This window comes from Bos grunniens, chromosome 23, assembly GCF_055505025.1.
Source record: "Bos grunniens cultivar Pamir isolate PY7600 chromosome 23, Bosgru_T2T1.0, whole genome shotgun sequence".
Taxonomy (NCBI): Eukaryota; Metazoa; Chordata; class Mammalia; order Artiodactyla; family Bovidae; genus Bos; species Bos grunniens.
The window spans coordinates 10454794-10471774 of NC_141187.1; the positions used below are offsets into that span (position 1 = coordinate 10454794).

Genomic DNA, 16981 nt, shown 5'->3' on the forward strand with positions numbered 1-16981 from the left:
GAGGATCTACCTCCCAATGAAGGAGATGCAAGAAACACAGGTTCAGTCCCTGTGTTGGGAAGATTCCCCTAGAATAGGAAATGGCAACCTGCTCCAGTATTCATGCCTGGAAAATTCCATGAGCTGAGGATGCTGGTGGGCTACCATCCAGGGGGCCACGAAGAGTCAGACACGACTGAGCGCACACATACACACAGCTTCTTCTCAGAGTCTGAGCTCTCAGCACACACGTTCTCTGAAACTCCTCACAGTAACTAGCAACTGGTTTTTACTGTGGACACACACAGGGATGAAATTGTGAGCTGGATTCCTCATTTTGCACCATTCCAGCACACCTCCCTCCCTCCCCATTCTTGAACAAGTACTAAGTTTCACAGATATCACATCAATCTGTGAAGAGACAGAGGAAACAGAGTTCGGCCCCGGAGAAGTCTATACCTCGCACAACGGTATGTGCCATCATAGGGGGTACAGTGTGAGGGGAGCTCACAAGAGAGGGACTTCGTCTGACTGAGAAGGGTGTAGTCAAGGAAGGCTTCTTGTAGGAGGCAATGTCTGAGCCGAGTCCTGCCAAAGGGCTCTGAGTCAGCAGATTTGGGGGGTAGGGATTTGGAAGGGTGTTAACAGCATCCTAGACCAAGGGGGCTGGAGAAGGCAATGGCACCCCACTCCAGTACTCTTGCCTGGAAAATCCCATGGATGGAGGAGCCGGGCGAGCTGCAGTCCATGGGGTCACTAAGAGTCGGACACGACTGAGCGACTTCACTTTCACTTTTCACTTGCGTGCATTGGAGAAGGAAATGGCAACCCACTCCAGTGTTCTTGCCGGAGAAGCCCAGGGACGGGGGAGCCTGGTGGGCTGCCGTCTATGGGGTCGCGCAGAGTCGGACATGACTGAAGCAACTTAGCAGACCAAGGGGGCTAAGTAAGCTTGGCCTGAGTAAAGGTAGAGAAGCAGAAAAGGGCAGGCAAGCCTGAAGACTTCTTGGAGATGAGCAACGTTGAACAGGGGTGTGAGACGAGCAGACAGAGTACTGGGGTGGAGACAGGAACAAGGTTTGTGTGACAAGGTTATTCTGAAGGCAGAGGCGTCCTTACTGGAGCCTCCTGTCTGCAGAGTTTCTCAATCAAAGGAGCAGCATGTGGCCGGGGTGGGCGTTGGGGGGCCTTTCAGGCACAGAGCTGAATCCTGTTGTCCCTGGCTGATTGTGTAATGTGGACGAGTCATTCAACCTCTCTGAGCCTTGGCCTCCTCTGTGAGAAATACAGGGATAACAGTGCCTCTCCTGTAGAATCTGCGGAGAACTAACTAAGAGTAGCGTTCACAAAAACCCCTGGCACAGCGCCTGGAACTTAGGGGGGTTCCATAGAGGCAGGTTTAGTCATTCACTCCTTTATTCCTGCGTTCATGTTCTCACTTCCTCTCTCACCCTCTGCAGTCAGGAAAGGAGGTGACAAATCCCTTATGTCAATTGGGATGTAGTTTCAGGAGCTGTTACAAAGGTCAAAATCACAGTGGCTCCAATGGCCAACAAGACAGAAGGTTATTTTTCTCTCTCACACACAGCTGTTTAAGCATAGGCAGCTGGGTGGATATGGCAGCTCCCAGGCTGGGCATCCCGATTCCTTCTCTGTAGCTGCTCTGCACCCCTTGACCTTCAGCTTTCATCTCCCAGCTTCTAACACTGTGTTCTCACTCTAGCATGCTGCCCTTTAAGGAAAACTGGCAGTTGCTCACATGGCTACAGCACCTACATCAAGTCATGCGTCATTGGCCAGAATGGTGTCACATAGCCACACCTAGCTGCAAGGGAGGCTGGGAAATGTAGTCTATGACTCAGGCGTTCTCAACAGGGGAAAGTTTGTCCCCATTCCCAGGGGGACACTTGTCAGTGTCTAGAGAGGGGGTCATTGGTAGAGGCCATGGATGCTGTTAAATGTCTTACAAAGCACAGAATACCCCGCCCCCCACCCAACAAGAATCATCCAGCCCAAAATATTGAAAATCACCACAGCTGAGAAACCCTGCTGTGACCAGACGGCCAGAATGTGGGGGTTCTGTTACAAAATGAAGATGGAGGGTAATGAGACAGGAGGACAACCTGCAATTTCTGCTGGAGTCACATACATTGAGGATCACATGATTGAAGAGGATTAAATGATGTCTTTTCCCAGGTGGATCTCTCTCCAGCAGGGATCAAAGCTTTAAGTCCATGGGCTTAGAGGACTATCAAGAATTAGCCCACAAGACAGGGAGGATTTGCGTCTGGACAGCCCTGAAATCTCACCCCCTGGGTGGTCCACCCAGAGCTAGGCCACCAGGGAGGCTGGAACCCATGAGCCTCCCAGGGAGCTAGGACCCCACAGGTGGAATTTGGTTCACAGCCTTGCCCTGCAGTATCTCCCCCTCCGGAAGGTTTTCCTTGAGATAACTTGGGACCTTCTGCCACCCGTTTCTGTTTGCTTCTGTTTTCCAAGCAGGTGAAAACTGGGCTAAACAAAAAGGATGGGAGATAAGGGGCCTTAATTTCCGGGAAGATACCCCAGTATTTGTCCAACAACACTAACTTAGCTGCCTTAAAACTCAGCATGAGAAACTGGCCAACAGAGAGGATTAAGGATTTGGATGTATCTTAAGGAACTACCGCACTGCTACCGATTTGACTGTACTTTCTCAATATCAATGGTTTATTGGGCTTCTGCAACATACTAGAAACTGTCCTTAGCACTTTTCAGATGTCACCACCCTTAATATCTCCATCAACTCCGGGAAAAGCTACTATTATCCCTATGATACAAAGGGTCACAGATATTAACTTGCTCGAGGCCACACAGCTAGTAGGATACTGAGAGATGAGTTTTGGCCTTGGGAATATCTGTCCCTAAAGCTCATGGTCTTTCTACAACCACCTCTTTATCTACCAGGATGGCCAAATGGGGATCTGACCTATTGTTAAACATCTGCATCTCCAAGGAAGGAGGTTCACCCCATCCTGGTTGCTTGCTCCATGGTCTCAACCATAAACAAACCTGTCTGTGCTTACATGCTGCAAAGAATGGCATCATCCATTCTCTCATTTCCAACTGGGAAAACTGGAGCACAGAGTGGCCAAGTGGCTTGTTCAAAGCCACACAGCGAGTCAGGAGGTGATTCAGAAGTCCTGCCTCATTCTGCTCTTAAAGAGAAAAACAAACAGCTATGGAGCACCAGTCCTAGCTAGCCTGTGGATTTTGCCAGGAACGCTGAGCTGTTAATCTGGGGAAGAGGTCCAGGAGGGAAGAGACTCCAGATTTTCATAGCTGTGGGACTGCTGGGGCTGCACAGAGGAAACCAGCGGGGGAAGAAAGGTCATTTTTGCCTGAGTGAAGGAAACAGCAATGACTCAAAGACACACGTGCTCTGAGTCCATTGAGCAGAAAGGGCCCATTTTTAGATAGACGCTCTTTTGAGCCTTAACCACACCCGATGCCACAAGCCGGCGTTTGTCAACAGGAAGCCCATCCCAGTGATGTGTATTCTGCTCCCTCGCACTGGTTGCCAGGGGGTGACTGCTGGGGGTCAGTGGGAACCAGAAGCAAGGGGCTGGACCACCAGACCAAAGAAGCCAAGCCCAGGGAATGACCTTCACGCTTCTGAGGAAGGCAGTTGTGTCCAGCCGCCAGGACCTCAGATTTTCCCAGGCCAGGTCTACCACGAAAGGGCCTGAAATAACTCTGAGGTTCTGTGCCCACAGGGCAGGGAGGGCAGTGGCAGGGACTGTGGGCAGTGGGCATGAGCACAGCACCGCTTTGTTGGGGAAGCGAGGAACTCTGCCTCTAACAGGCTGTTCCACCTGCCAGCAACATGGCTGGGCAGAGATGAAGGCCCCGGCCGAGCTCAGCAGAGAGAGAAAGTCATTTGTTAGGTTATGAAAACAGATAGAGTGAATCTGAAACTAATCAGAGAATCCAAATGGAGGAACATTCTGAACAATAACAGCCTGGACCCCAAAAAAATTCATAACAGCCAATGAGAAGAAACAACACAAGTGTCCATCAACAAATAAATGGATTAACAAAATATGGTATATCCATACAAGGGAATATTATTCAGCCTTTAAAAGGAAGTTCTGATCCACGCTATCACATGAATGAACCTTGAAAACATGCTGAGAAACAAGACACAAAAGGCTACAGATTATATGATTCCATGTGTATGAAATGTCCAGAAGAGATAAATTCATAGAGACAGAAAATAGATCAGTGGTTGCTACGGGGGAATGCGGAGTGACTGCCAGTGGGTACAGAGTTTCTTTGGGGAATGATGAAATTTTTTTGGAATTAGAAAATAGTAGCAGTTTCACAACTTTGTGAATATACTTAAAAAAACAACAACAACAACCTCTGAATTATACACTTTAAAAGGGTGAATTTGGGGGCTTACCCGGTGGCTCAGCGGTAAAGAATCCGCCTGCCAATCCAGGAGACACAGGTTCAATCCCTGGTCCAGGAAGATTCCACATGCCAAGGAGCAACTAAGCCGTGAGCCACGACTACTGAGCCTGTGCCCTAGAGCCCGGGAGCTGCACCTACTGGGCCCACGCACTGTAACTACGGAAGCGTGTGCACCCAGAGCCCCTGCTCTGGAGCAAGAGAAACCACTGCCGTGAGAAACCCGTCCCCCATAACTAGAGTACAGCCCCTGCTCACCACAACTACAGAAGGCCCGTGCAGCAACAAAGACCCAGCACAGCCAAACAAATGAAATTACTTTTAAAAAGGGTGAGTTTTATGGCATACGAATTATATCTCAATTAAAAAAAAGTTTTTAAAAAATTATAACTAAATACAACGTGTAGTCTTTGGATTTGTTTTGTTTTGGCTGTGCCATGTGACTTGTGAGATCTTAGTTCCCCGGCCAGGGATTGAACCCATGCTCTCGGCAGTAAAAGTACAATGTCCTAACCCCTGGACAGCCAGGGAATTCCCCCAGTGTGTGGTCCTGACTGGACTCTATATTGAAAAAGTGAAAAGCTACAAAGGACATTATTGGGGACAGGGACATTTGAAGATAAACATTACATTAGATGATAGCTTTGTATCAGCGTTAAATTTCCAAAATTGATGAGGTGCTGAGGTTATACTGAAAAATGCCAGGTAGAGACACACTGAATATTTAGGGTGAAGTGACGTGATGTCTGTAATATACTCTCAAATGGCTCCACATTTACAAAAACGACAAGGTTAAATAACTAGCCCCAAATCACAGGAGACAAAGAAATCAGATACTGTCTAACACAGTGGTTAAGAGCATGGGCTGTAGACCCAGAGTGCCTGGGAAAACACGCAGCTGTGCCTGTTGCCAGCTGTGCCTGTTGCCAGCTGTGTGACCTTGGGCAAGGTGCTTAACCTCTCTGTGCCACATTCTTCTCGTTTTAAAAGTGGGATTGATGATGATGATGGTGATAAGAGTAGCCACCTCTGAGCATTATGTGTGTTAAAACGTATAAAGACCTTAGGACATGACCTTGCACACCGAAAGTGCTCTGAATCTAGGGCAGAAAATAACTCAAAACCAGGTCTCATCTCTAGCAGAGACCAGACCTTCCTGCTGCCTTCTCCCTAGAGGGACTTGGAATCTTATAGGACGCTGGGATAGAGAGCACTTTCAAAAGGGCAGAATTACCAGAGGCCAGGGAAAGGGAGGGCAAGCCACAAGAGGCAGGACTCGGGGCTTTGGGACTGGAGTGGGAGTGGGGAGAGACCAGGCAGAGAGACGCCACAGGAGCCAGAACTGACCAAGGGGATGCCCTAAACTGAAGAAGAAGGGACAGGCGTGACACCTTCTAGCCCAATCTTCCCAGGCTGCAGCTGAGGCCAAGAGAGCAGAATCATGAAACCAGGGGCTTGCAGCAGGGAGTGGCAATGCTAGGAAAATATTGGCAGGACTCTGGTCCTGTGTCCTGGTAGGTAGGAATCCTCAGAATGTGGCTCAAAAGCTTTAGAAATGAAAAACACCTGGATACTTAAATGATGGGCATAATCAAAATGTTCTTTGAGGACTCACTGTTGCTTTCAATAGTTTCAAAATTTTAACTCTCCCCATCACCATCCCTTGCCCGTAAATGGAAAGCTGATGTCGAAGGAAGACATCTTACTATTCTAATATTGTTTTCTTCAAAGGTACCCGGCACTGTTACAAAACCCTATCAGATGGGTCCCATTACTATCGCCACCTTACAAATGAGTAAAGTGAGGCTTGACAAGATTAAGGAATTTGCCAAGGTGGCAGTTAATAAGTAGCAGAGCCAAGATTTAACTCAGGTCTTTTTGGCTACAGAGACGGTTTCCAAAGCGGGTGCTTGTGCCCCAGGAATTGTGTGGGAATTAATGTTAGAATTTCTATTTTTTAAATCTCATGCTTCTTCTTCTTTTTTTTTTTTTTTTTAATGTTTTTGGCTGAGCTTCATAGCTTGTGGGATCTTCGTTCCCCAAACAGGGATTGAACCCATTTACCCTGCAGTGGAAGTCAGAGTCCTAACCACTGGAAAACCAGGGAAGCCCCTATCTCATGATTTTAAAATCCCTATTTTTAATGTGGATCTTATCATATACCTAATACATTAGCCCAGTAGTATATATGTATTGCAGACTCTATGGGGTGACCACCCAACAGCCATTCCATTCCCACCTCCCTTTTCCCTTGTTACCTGATAACTTCCCGGACTCCTCTGTGACCCACGAAGCCATGCGACCCAGTGCTGGACAAGGAGGCATAAGGACACCCTCACCAGAGGTTTCTGGAAAAGACACTTTGTTTCTTAGAGAGGGGAAGGTGCCAGAGTGTCGCAGGCTGGCACTGCCCCTGACCCCCTTGTCCTACTGAGAAGGCAGACACCATGTTAACACATGACATTGAAGAGGCAGGATGGAGGATGGAGGATAAGTTAAGGATGGAGGAACTTCAGGAAGCCAGAGAGAGCCCAGCTCTTAATGACATCCGTGATCTGATGCATCACGCTGAGCCCACCCTCCCCAGCCAGTCAAGGTGCTCGAGTCAGCCATCACTGCCTGGGCTTTCAGTTACATGCAGCTCCACATGTGCACACTAATAGGCGTGAGTCTGTAATTCTTGAGTCAACAAACACGCATCTCCTAGGAGTGGATGCTCAAAAGGTTTTACTGGTAGAGAGTCACATGGCCATGAATGCATGCACTCTATGGTTCTCGGGGAGCAGGGGTGCAGATGAGGCATAGGGGCCAAATGATGAACTCTCTGTTCTACCCTTTGGAAGCCTGGAGGGATGAAGGGGAGCTGGAAGCATGTTTGTCAACCGGCCCTCAGAAGAATCCAGTCCAGGCAATTTGCCAGGCGCTTGGAATTTTCATGTGTTCTCCTCCTTCAGTGGTTTCACTTGGCCATAGGAACTAACAGAAGAAACTCTGCAATGCGTTTGTTCTCTAGAATTCTCAGGGGGTTCAAGGGACCCAGAGAGGTGCCTGCCTGGGGTAGCTCTCATGACCCAGGCCCAGCATATACAAACTATGAGAGCTGAGAACCGTGAGGAGAGAGCCCTCTAGATTCCAAGTGAGTAAGCAGGAAAGGGTGCAGGAGAGACTGTGTATCACCAGAAATGGGGTCCCTGGATCTGGAGTGATTCAACTTGGCTGCACAACCCCATGGACGGCAGCCCACCAGCAGTGGCTTAAACAAAAGAGAAGCTAATTTCTCTCGTGTAAAAGAAATCTGAAAGTAGGAAGTCTGGGTTGGCATAGGAGTTCTCTGGTGATCTAAGACGCAGGACCCATCTATTTCTGCTTTACTGTCTTAGTACATAGCTTTTACCCTCAAGGTCACCTCACTGTCCAGAATGGCCACTGAGCTCCAGCCATTATCACTGAATTCCAGGCAGTGAGATAAGGTAAAAAGGGTTTATGCCCCCCTTTTAAGGAGCTTTCCTGAAGTTCCTGCCTACAAACCACAGCTGCAAGTGAGTGCTAGGAATGTTTCTTTTGCCTGAGCACGATGTTACCTTGAATAAAATGGAGGTTCTGTTGCTAAGGAAGAAGGGGAAATGGATTTATGGTGGCAGCTAGCAGCCTCTGCCCCAGTCTCCAAAGGCAAGGGGGCCACTTGGATCAAGGAAGAGAAGATGGGACCAGAAATCAAAAGATATGCTCTGACCTTTATGAGTATATGAATGAAAGTTGCTCAGTTGTGTCTGACTGTTTGCGACCCCATGGGCTAGGCAGTCCATGGAATTCTCCAGGCCAAGATACTGGAGTGGGTAGCCTTTCCCTTCTCCAGGGGATATTCCCAACCCAGGACTCAAACCCAGGTCTCCCACATTGCAAGTGGATTCTTTACCAGCTGAGCCACAAGGGAAGCCCAAGAATACTAGAGTGGATACCTATCCCTTCTCCAGCAGATCTTCCTGACCCAGGAATCGAACCAGGGTCTCCTGCATTGCAGGCGGATTCTTTACCAACTGAGCTATCAGGATAGCCCAAAAGATCACAGGGGCAGTCTCCCTCGGTGGGCTCAAACCTCCAACCTTTCGGTTAACAGCCAAACAAGCTGATTGCGCCACGTGGACTCTTATGAGTACATGACCTTAGGTAGACCCCCAAACCTCCCTGAGCCTCAGCCCCAAACCGAGGACTATGGGAGGGTCAAATGATATGATGCTGTGAAAGGGTTTCATAAACCATAAACACTATTCCCACGTGAGGACTTATGTTGCTGCTGCTGCTGCTGCTGAGTCGCTTCAGTCGTGTCCGACTCTGCACAACCCCATGGACGGCAGCCCACCAGGCACCCCCGTCCCTGTCGTTAATACCAAGAGCAGCCGACTGTTTTCTGTGGGGAGAAAGGCAGATGGGGCCGGAAGGACCGGGAGGACAGCATTTACTGGGACAAAGAGAAAGAGATGCAGCTGTTTTGTTCACCATATACACATGAGATATACCCGTGCAAGCAGGAGTCTGCTTCCCCAGGGCCACGTGCCCCAGGCCATGTAAAAACCTGGAGTCTGGCAGAGGCCCAGGCTGCCTTCAACCCTCAGGGCCCCAGACAGGCAGACAAACAAACACAAACAAACACAAACCTGGGGGAAGCCCAAATACATGGGAGAAAGGGGAAGGCCTCCCGGAGCAGAAACCAAGCTCTGGGTCCCCACAGGGCCAAAATAGCTTGCTGATTGAGTCAACAGGCCAACACATTGGTTAAGCTGCTGGGGAAGAAACCGAAACCCCAGCCAGATCTATTATTTAGCAATTTGTCACCAGGCATAAATATAAATTATCCCCTCCCCCAGACCCCAACTGCCAGGTTGTTTGGCGTCGGGAGTCACCTTGGGTCAGCCAGGGCCAAGTCAGGCGTTTGTATCTGCTCTCCTCACAGCGTCCGGGAGGATAGCTGGGCAGTGGGCTTCCGATGCCAGAGGAAGGGGCAACCTTTTCTCTAGACCCCCAAGGCCCCAAGTCCTTGCAGGCAACTCCCCAAGGGGCTGCCAACAGCCCTTCCCTGATATTGGGGGCAGTCAGATCTGAGGGGTGCACTTGAAGAATTCTGATTACACACAGCCCATCCACAAGTATTTGCTGGGTGCCTACTGTATACCTGCAAGTCCGGGAGGGGGCCAGGCTGGTGGGTTCAGCTCCACAGGCTGTGAGCTTGAGGATCAGGGCCTCTCCTTGTTGCTGGGGTGTACCTCCTTCCCCTCCAGGTCCCCGGCAGTGTGAGCTGTGGAAAGCCGGCTATTTAGATTTCAAAACTAATTGGTTATAGCTCATGGGGCCTGGGGGTGGGGAGGGGGAGGTGGGAGCAGTACAAATTGCAAGCAGTGTAGAGAATTACAAATCTGGCTTCATAGTCTCCCTGGCTTGGCACAGATTAAGCGTATAAATCAGGCTTGACTTTCTGGTTCACCATTCCCATTCACCATTCAGGACATGAACAAGGATTTTTTTTTTTAATGTTTTGTTGAAGTAAACATACATATAGAAAAGAACACACAGGATAAGTGTAAAATAGCCTGGAGAATTTTCCCAAAGTGACCACAATCAGGTAACAGCATCTAGATCAGTTACCAAGTACACTGCCAGCCCCTAGAAACCCTCTTGTGCTCTCTCCAATCATCACTCCCCAAGGGGAACCCTATCCGGACCCCTAGCACCACAGATCCGTTTTGCTTGTTTTTGAACTTTGCATAAATGGAATCATACAGGACGTTCTCTTTCATGTCTGGCTTCTTTCACTCAACATCACGTCTGTCAGATCCACCCAGATTGTTGTGTGTAGTTGTCATTTATTTTCAAGACTGCCTAGCATCCCCGTACATGAACAGACAATACTTCACCCATTCTACTGTAGACAGACATTTGAGCTGTGTCCAGTTGGGAACTATCACAAAAGTGCTGCCAAAAACAGAATTTTCACAAACAGGTTCCCCTCATCCCCACCTTTTTAAAAAAGATCTTTACTGTGGTAAAAGACATATAATATTTGCCATTTAAACTATTTTTAAGTGCATAACTCATTGGCATGAAGTATCATCACACTGCTGTGCAACCATCACCACTATCTGTTTCCAAAAGGTTTTCATCATCTCAAACAGAAAATCTGTACCCAGAGCAATAACTGGGCTTCCCTTGTGGCTCAGCTGGTAAAGAACCTGCCTGCAATGCAGGAGACCTGGGTTTGATTCCTGGGTTAGGAAGATTCCCTGGAGAAGGGAAAAGCTACCCACTCCTGTATTCTGGCCTGGAGAATTCCATGGACTGTATAGTCCATGGGGTCACAAAGAGTTGGACACGATTGAGTGTCTTTCACTTTCACTTTTCCCAAGTGGCGATAGTGGTAAAGAATCCACCTGCCAATGTAGGAGACGCAAGAGACATGGGTTTGATCTCTGAGTTGGGAAGATCCCCTGGAGGAGGAAATGGCAACTCACTCCAGTATTCTTGTCTCAAAAATTCCATGGACAGAGGAGCCTGAGGGCTACAGTCCATAGGGAGTCAGACACAACTGAACATGAGCAGAACTCTCCATTTCTCCTACCCTCAGCCCTTGGTAACTTCTGTTCTAGTAATACTTTTTGTCTCTATGAATTTGCTTGGTGCCTCGTACAAGTGGAATCATACAGGATTTATCCTTTTGTGCCTGACTTCTTTTACTTGGCATAATCTTTTCAAGGTTCATCCGTGTTGTAGCACGGATCAGAATTCTGTTCCTTTTGATGACTGAATAATATTCCATCGTATGGCTATATCACGTTTTGTTTAAACATTCGTCTATTGATAGACATTTGGGTTGTTTCCACCTTTGACTGCTGTAAATAATGCTGCAATGAACATTGCGATGCAAATATCTTTTTGACCTGAAGCCTTTAGCTGAGGACCTGCTGCATACAGAGAACTGAGATGCATACTCATCCATCCCATAGTAGATTGTCACATGACTCAAATGGGCTATTATTTTTAGGCCAGAGACAAGGAAACTGAGGTTCAGAGAAGTCAAGGACCTTTCCCAAGGCTGAGGGGCTAATCTAAGTGGCTGAATGTGTGTGTGTACGTGTGTGCTCAGTTGCTCAGTAGTGTCCAACTCTTTGCGACCCCATGGACTGCAGTCTGCCAGGCTCCTCTGTCCATAGAATTCTCCAGGCAAGAATACTGGAGTGGGTTGCCATTTCCTCCTCCAGGAGATCTTCCAGACCTGTCTCTTGCATCCCCTGCATTGCCAGGTGGATTCTTTACCACTGCGCCACCAATAGCTGAGACCAGGGCTCAGTCCAGACCGTGACCCCAAGTCCAGTGTTATTTCCATCCCTACCCCCACCCCACCCTCCCACACACCTCCCTGTTGCTTCTCTCTTGCAATTCTCTAGTCACAGTGGAAGTTAGAAGACTTTGGGTTGCAACCTAGTTCTTGCTTTAGTTCCAGGTAGAAAATTTTTCCCTTGGAGCTGCTAAACCCCAAGTTGGGCTTTCTGGAAGCATTTTCCTTTCTCCTGGCAAACAGCCCAGGGCAAGGAAATGGGAGAGGCTTCTTGGCCCCCTTGACTCTACCTTTAAACTTTGTGCTCTAGTTTTTTTTTTTTTTTTTAAGCTATAAGTTTTGTCACATCACATCCTGCCCCCAGGCCCAGAGCTCAGGCTATATTTCTCCTTCCTGTCTTGGTAAGGACAGCAGAATATCTAAGACCTAATCGGATTTTCCATTCAAAGGACATGGAGAGAACCAAATGTCACTCAAATGTCCTCTTCCTCTGCCCTGCTGTAGTAAATTTCGGTGATAGATAACCTACTATGCGTTGGACAGCAAGTAGTCAAACTTGTCCCTTACACCCCTGTGCTCAGGGCAGCCCTGGGGTGGGGTGGGGGAGCCGAGCAGGACACAGGCTCAGAGAAGCAGAATGATCAAGCCCGTTACATAGGATGCCACCAGAACAGGAAAGCCCCCAGGGTTCTGGAGGAAGTACATGGCTGTTGGAGTCGGGCGGCAGGGAGTGGGGCGGGGGGGGGGGGAGCGCTTCCTAACAGTGCCTGCTGAAGGCACTGTAGTTCACCATACAAATGGTGCTTTTTAAACGCCATGTAAAGTGCCAGGCACAGGGTTAGGCCCCAGGGAAGGGGCGTCACGAACACGGACAACTCCCAGGGCGGGTCCAAGCCACTCTTGGTCTCTACAATAACGCACAATTCTGTGCACAAATTCTGCGGAGAGCTGGGCGTGAGCTCCCAGCCCCCTTGCAGGTACCGCTCGCCCCTGCGCTCAGCTTCCGGCCTCCTGCCAACCTTCAGGGCTGATGAGCGGCCAAGGGGTCCGAGGTGCGGCCCTGGAGGGGAGCAGCCGGGGTCCTCCTCCCCCGGGCCTCGCTGTCCGCACCGTCTCTGCCCCTCGTGGGCCGACAAGGCGCCTTTCAGGAGCCTCCGCCCCCACTGGAAAATCCCCGCGCGGTCTCCGGGGCTGGCGGTGTCTGCCGCCCTCCAGGTGAGGGATTCCGCGTCCCCGACGCGGTGCCGGGGCAGCGCGCCCGCAGGCGCCGGGACCCGCCGGGCCGCCAGCCGCTCGCCGCCCGGGCGCGCGCAGCCTCCGCTGCCAGCCCGCGGGGAGCCCAGCCAAGAGCTCCGCGGCGGGAAGTCCAGTGCCTCCTCCGCGGCTCAGCCCGCTGGAGAATTAAACATTTTTAAGTTTTGAGAGTCCCTTCGACTGCAAGGAGATCCAACCAGTCCATTCTGAAGGAGATCAGTCCTGGGTGTTCATTGGAAGGACTGATGCTAAAGCTGAAACTCCAATACTTTGGCCACCTCATGCGAAGAGTTGACTCATTGGAAAAGACTGATGCTGGGAGGGATTGGGGGCAGGAGGAGAAGGGGATGACAGAGGATGAGATGGCTGGATGGCATCACCGACTCGATGGATGTGAGTTTGAGTGAACTCCGGGAGTTGGTGATGGACAGGGAGGCCTGGTGTGCTGCGATTCATGGGGTTGCAAAGAGTCGGACACGACTGAGCGACTGAACTGAACTGAAACATATGCGTACCTCTACATTTACGAATGTTGCAATTAACTGCATATACTGTTTGGTCTTATCACATCAAGTCTGCTCTTTTTTTCTTTTCCTTTTTTTTCTTGACTCTTCATTGGTCCCCACCCTAGAAGCATCTTCATCCCCAGGAAACCCGTATTAAGAACCTAAAACGGACCTTTCTATATTCTTCTCCCTCTTCATATAAGCATGGGGCTTTCCGGGTGGCTCAGTGGTAAAGAATCTGCCTGCCAGTGCCGCAGACTTGGGTTCCATCCTTGGTTGGGGAAGATCCCCTGGAGTAGGAGAGGGCAACCCACTCCAGTATTCTTACCTGGAAAATTCCATGGACAGAGGAGCCTGGCAGGCTACAATTCATGGGATTGCAAAGTGGTAGACACAACTGGACCTCAGCGAGAGAGCCTATGCAGATCTCTCTCTCTCTCTCTATATATATATATATATATTTAGGTATACACAAATGCATGTAAATAGCATCTTGTTGAATATATTTTTTTATATCACAGGAACTGTAGTGGTTGTAGCAGTTTAAAAAAATTATTATTGTTATTTACCTACAATAAAACTCACCTTTATTAATGTATCAAACCACCCCCTTCTGACAGTCATCCCCTGTGTTTTCTGCTTTCTGCTGCTGTGAGCGGTGATGTGTTAAAACTAATGTTATATATCTGCATGTGCCCAGAAGTGGGATTGCTATGATGATGTGCCCCTGGTTTTAATTTTAGAAGATACAGAAGGCTGCTTTTGCAAAATGCCTAACACCTAGCATCCCCATCAACAATGAATGAGGATGCCCTTTTCCCCACACCCAGCACTAATAGGTGGATAGCTCTTGGTGCTTTCCATCAGTTGCCTGGGACCATCCTGAAGTATCTGCCTGTTACTTTCATTTCTACTTGCCTTACTCCTTAATGAGCTCCTTAGTGAGCTGAAAATGAGCATATTTTCAGCTGCTTGGCGACCACTTGCTTTGTTTTTCCAAGAACTGCATCTGCTTGGTACATCTTGATATGCTTTAAGCACAGAAAATCCCGTTTGCCTGGAAAGGCTGGAGAAGGATGTGCTAGGATTAATGGAATGGTCTAGTTAGTAGAGGGGCTTCCCAGGTGGCACAGGGGTAAAGAATCCGCCTGCCAATGCAAGAGATGTGGGTTCCATTGCTGGGTGGGGACGATCCCCAGTGGCAACCTGCTCTGGTGTTCTTGCCTGAGAAATTCCATGGACAGAGGAGCTTGGTTGGCTACAGTCCACCAGGTCGCAAAGAGTCAGACACAGCTGAGCGACTGAGCATGCATGCACTAGTTAGTAGATAGTTCCCTTGTTTGTCACATCCAATTATGAGCTTTCATAAGATGTGACCATAAGCAGATATATGTAGTAATAGGACTGTAACAAATATAAGAGGCATGTGGGGAATGGAAAGTGAGTGGGCTTTGGGGTCACTTGCTAGCTGTGTGCTATTGAACAACTAACCCCCCTGAGCCTCAGTTAGCTCATCTGTGAAACAGAGATAATGATGATTCTTTTGTAATTGTTGAAAAGCTTGACAGTAATTTATGTAAAGAACCTGGGACATAGTAGATGGTCAGTAAATGGTAGTCAATTATGATAAGCATAACTTTAATTTTTCCTCCAGTGGTTAAGTACGACTTTCAGAGGCCTGGGTTTAGCTTCAATGTCAATCAACATTGTGTGGGTCTGGGTGAAACTGGGATTATTTAAATTTCCTGTGGGCCCAGTAATCAGACACATATAAACGAAGGTTTTGCAGCCTCATCACTATTCACAAAGAATAGGATAATTCTTTGTTGTGGGGGGATGTCCTGTGCTTTGCAGAATGTTTCACAGTATCTGTGGCCTCTACCCACTAAATGTCAATAGCACATCCTACCCCCCTAGTCATAACAATCAAAAATGTTCTCAGGCCTGGTCACATGTCCCCTGCAGGGCGAAAATTGCCCATGTGGTTGAGAACCACGGATCTAAATCCTCTGGGAGAAACTTCTTGAGGATTTACATAGCATGAGGAGAGGCCCCTCCCGTTCCCCTGCTCCCTGGCCACAGGGCAGACCCCACTCTTCAGTTGCAGAATTCCCCAAATGGGGTCTAAATGTCAGCCAGGTCTGAGCAGGGTGCATCTGGGGGAAGAGGAGCAGATGGAGCTGTCTTCCCTGTGGGTGTCCGTGAAATGCTCAACCTGGGCGCAGGACAGAACCAGGCTGTATTTGTTTTAACAGGTACCTGAAGCTGCCCCAAGGTCAGAACTGCAGTCTGTGCCCTCAAAGACCCTCCAGACTGACTGGGACGCTGGGGGAGCCTAGATGACGTCATGCAGTGAGAATGGACAAATGATGGTCTGTGTTTTTTTTTCTTTTGCAAGCTGCTCTTTCTTCTCTGTCCCTCATGCTATATTCTTGACCCAGGATCAGCTGTGGGCTTTCACCTGAGCCACGGTTTTCTGTTCTCTTTGTGGCTGACTGGAGAACCTACGTATTCAGTCCTCCCTTCGTGTATGCTCCAGTCCTCTGTTTGGAATAGGATGTTTCATCCTCACTGTAGACTCTTCATGCCCCTAAATACAACTCCTTATCTTTCCTCCTAACTCAATTTCAAATCAACACATATTTGTTGAGTGCCATTGCTTAAACTGCTGGGTGCTTCCCAATGTCAGTCCTTCCCTCCTTCACTGGTAACAGAGCCCTGAGCAACACGCCCTGCTAAAACATTACATTTCTCCATCTCCCTTGATGCTTGGTGTAGCCAAGTGACTACGTTTTGGTTAATGAGAGGCAAGCAGAGGGTGACAGAGGATTTCTAGGTAGGTTCCTTAAAAGGGTGAAGGGCATACACCTTGTTTGTCTTTCTCTCCTCCTTCCTTCTCTCTTTCTGGAATTCAGGGGTAATGAGTGGAACTCCAGTAGCTTGTTTTGGGCCATGAGGAGAACGTGAGGATGACAGAGCAGAAAGATAGAAGGATCCCAGTGACTGGAGCTGCTGCACCAGCCCCAGAGCTGTGGACTTTTACTTGAGAGAAGAAGCTCCTTGTGCTTAGGCCACTGTGAATGGACTTTAATCAGCAAATTCAATTCCTAACTGAGGCCAATGGCCCTTCCCAAGGCCAAGCATCTGTCCTTGCCTCTTACCAAGTCTCCCCTGTCCTTAGGCTGAATACTTTAGAATTGCCATCAATTCCTACAGCTGCAGCCAGTCGGCCACCATGACCCGTCAGTTTTCTACACCGAGTACCTGCTGTCTCTGTCTGTCTTTTCCTTTTCATCTTTCTCAGCATGCGTTCTAAGCTAGAGGTTTGCTGATGCTGAGCAGGATTCAGAGAATTCAGGGACACATAGAAGTCATGACTGGGATGCCTAACCAGGCAGGAATCACCCCTGGCAACATGCGTGGAGGTGGTAACAGCCGTTTTATCAGGGAGGACTCTGGTTTA

The 16981-nt window shown here is 48.8% G+C and overlaps 1 long non-coding RNA gene across 1 annotated transcript in view; it reads right to left on the reverse strand.

Annotated features, from left to right (window-relative positions):
• LOC147346637 (uncharacterized) overlaps positions 1–16981 on the reverse strand; it is a 118740-nt gene that overhangs the window by 21949 nt on the left and 79810 nt on the right. The window contains exons 3-4 of the long non-coding RNA XR_015153059.1: positions 9602–9724; positions 6690–6779 (exon numbers count right to left, since the gene is read on the reverse strand). This is a non-coding gene — a long non-coding RNA (uncharacterized LOC147346637). The remainder of the gene's footprint in view (positions 1–6689; positions 6780–9601; positions 9725–16981) is intronic.